We start from the raw sequence: 3,070 nt of genomic DNA on the forward strand, positions 1-3,070 counted from the left end.
AAAACAGGTGAGAAAATGAAAGGAGTTGAAAAAACTATAGAAGTGGACAGTCAGGGACAAAGTTCTGCCCAAGCCTAATAGCCAGGAGAGGGAGGTCTGTCTCCTGGGAAACAGAAGGGACAAACTCCTATAAACAGGGGAACTGCAAAACAACAAACCAACTATTTGCCAGGACAAGACAGAGGCCCAGAAAGATAGGGAAAGCCCTGCACACTGCATTTGCCTTTGGCAGACCTTCCTGATAGGAGGGTTGAAGCTCAAGAAAATCTCGGTCTTACCACCAGCTTTTTACAAAATCATGAAATAGACATCCCAGGGAGTGAATCCTAGTGTAAATATTTTCAAATATTAGAATGTACAGTGTGCAACAAGAGTGCAATACACACAAAGAAACAAGAGATGATGGCCCATCCAAAAGAAGAAGATAAAAATACAGAAAACAACAATGAAGATGACAAGAATGTGGACATATCAAAGAAAGTATTTTCAAAAAAGATCTTAAAATTGCTGAAGGAGATGAATGAAAGTACAGAGAAAGAACTAAAGGACAATAGGAAAAACAATGAATGAATAATGAGAGTCTAAGAAAAGAGTTAAAAATTTTAAAAAGGAACCAACAGAACTACTAGAGTTAAAAACCACAATAAATGAAGAAGGGTTTCAAGAGGAGATTGGAGCTGGCAGAAGACAGAATTAGTGAACATGAAAACAAGACACCTGAAATGGTTCAGGCTGAGGAGCGGAAAGAAAAAACAAAATGTTAAAAGAGAAAATAGCCTAAGAAAGACATGGAACACCATCAAGCTGATCAATATACACATTATGGAAGTCCTGGAAGAAGAAGTAAGAGTGAAAACGGCACAAGAAATAGACAAAGAAATAATGATAGAGAACTTCACAAACTTAGCAAAATTAGCAAAATACATGAATATCACCATTCAGAAAAAAATAAACAGGATAAACATGAAACACACACACACACCATCATATAGTTATTACACTACCAAATGCAAAAGACAAGGAGAGAGTTCTGAAAGTTGAAAGAGAATAGCAACATGTTACGTACAAGGGTGTCCCAATTGGATTGTATGTCGATTTTGCAACAGAAACCATGGAGGTGAGAAGGCAGTGAGCTGAAATACTTAAAGTGCTGAAGGAGAACAACTGCCATCCAAGAATTTTATATCTGGTGACACATTTCAAAAATGAGGGAGAGAGTACAACCCTCCAGCCGAAGTGAGCACTCCTACTCTGACACAGGCTGAGGAGAAGCGAGACCACGGAACTGCAGCCATGACTGAGGCTGATGTCAATCCAAAAGCCTATCCCCTGGCAGATGCCCACCTCACCAAGAAACGGCTGGACCTCATTCAGCAGTCATGTAACTACAAGCAGCTTTGTAAAGAAGCCAATGAGGCCACCAAAACCCTCAACAGAGGCATCTCTTGAGTTTGTGATAGCTGCAGACGTTGAGCCCCTGGAGATCATCCTACACCTTCCGCTGTTGTGTGAAGACAAGAATGTGCCCTGTGTGTTTGTGCACTCCTAAGCAGGCCTTAGGGTGGACCTGTGGGGTCTCCAGGACTGTCATCACCTGCTGTGTCACCATCAAAGAAGGCTCACAGCTGAAGCAGTAGATCCAGTCCATCTGGCAGTCCATTGAGAGGCTCTTAGTGTAAACCTGTGGCCTCTGCCACTCTCTCCCAGCTGACTCTCCCCCAGGGATAGTGTATCATATATTGTCTGTGTTGGCACATAGTGTTTTCAGCTACTTTTCATTGTCACAAAATATTGCAATCCTGAATGGTTTCTGAATTATTGAAAGGTTTTTGTTTTGTTTTACAGGCTCTTTTCTCCCCCATCTCCAATTCTCTTATTCTCCAATTCTCCCTTTTGAAAATGAACTAATACCCACTAGAAGAAATAGAGTGGCAGCCACTTTGAAAGGCAGGAAGAGCCAGAATAGAGATCTGGTTCCAGCTATCACCCTGTGACTTCCTGGATACCTACTGTGTGCAGGCATATGAGAGGGCATGATGGAAGGAAACACTGTCCACTTTGGTCTCTGTGTTTGGCATTCAGAGTCACTCCAAAAATGTTTAAATAATCAGGGAGTTTTCTTTGCTCTCTAGGAGATTCTGGGTCATTTGGAGAGGAAATATGTGTTCTATGAGGTTGCGAGGTGTATGACCAAGCATCAGTTACTAATGTAACCCAACTGGTTGTTTTTGGTAATGTGATGTTGTGTTCTCTTACCAACCCCCACTGGTGCCCCTGAGGGTGGCAGGGCAGCAGCACACCAAAAAGATGTTCCACAGGATTCCAGAGGTAGCCTGGCAAGTGGGGCAGTTGACCTAAGCCATACTGGAGTCAAGAGTGGCGAAAGAAAATAGGGTCAGCTGGTGCTGGAATGAAGGATTCTGGGAAGGTCATGGAGATGTGGCTGGAATGTGCAACAGAGATTATTGAGTCAAAGGCAACATCCTCTCTTCCGTGAATGAGGATTTCTTCAGTGGACATTTTGTACCAGCTCTGAGAGCCCTCACTTCTACTTCCTGTCACAATGTAGGTCAGGTGTATACTTTATCACATCAGAAGGACAGTGCTAATGTGTCATTCATTCTTGTGAGCTTCATAATAAAGAAGGATATCCACATTCCAATGTAAACAGTGTAGCAATGCCTGATTCTTGGGTATACAGCTAACAATTGAATGAAGAAAAGCTTAGTATTATTACTAGAGTGGTTATAACTTCTCAAACTTTTTCACCAAGAGGCTGTGGAAAAGAGAGCACCTCTTACCAGGGGATCTCTGGTTTGGCAGTTCAAAATGTCTTACCTTGAACAGATTTCATCATTGGACATTGGATTCAGTTCCATGGTGCATCTGTTGTTTCATGTGCTATTACTCTAGAACAGGGTTTCTCAATCTCAGTACTGTTGACATTTAAAGCCAGATAATTCTTCCAAGAGGCAAATAAATAGGTATGATAATCGTCAATGAGGACAGATTATATTTAGTCCTCTTGGCCAACTTGACCATTGTACCCACTCCACCACCCGGTCCTGCG

The 3,070-nt window shown here is 42.1% G+C and overlaps 1 pseudogene; it reads left to right on the forward strand.

Annotated features, from left to right (window-relative positions):
- Positions 1 to 1,293: 1,293 nt before the first annotated feature.
- On the forward strand, positions 1,294 to 1,679 carry LOC119522011 (annotated as a pseudogene).
- Positions 1,680 to 3,070: the final 1,391 nt, after the last annotated feature.

The sequence above is a fragment of the Choloepus didactylus genome, chromosome X, assembly GCF_015220235.1.
Source record: "Choloepus didactylus isolate mChoDid1 chromosome X, mChoDid1.pri, whole genome shotgun sequence".
In the NCBI taxonomy this organism is placed as follows: Eukaryota; Metazoa; Chordata; class Mammalia; order Pilosa; family Megalonychidae; genus Choloepus; species Choloepus didactylus.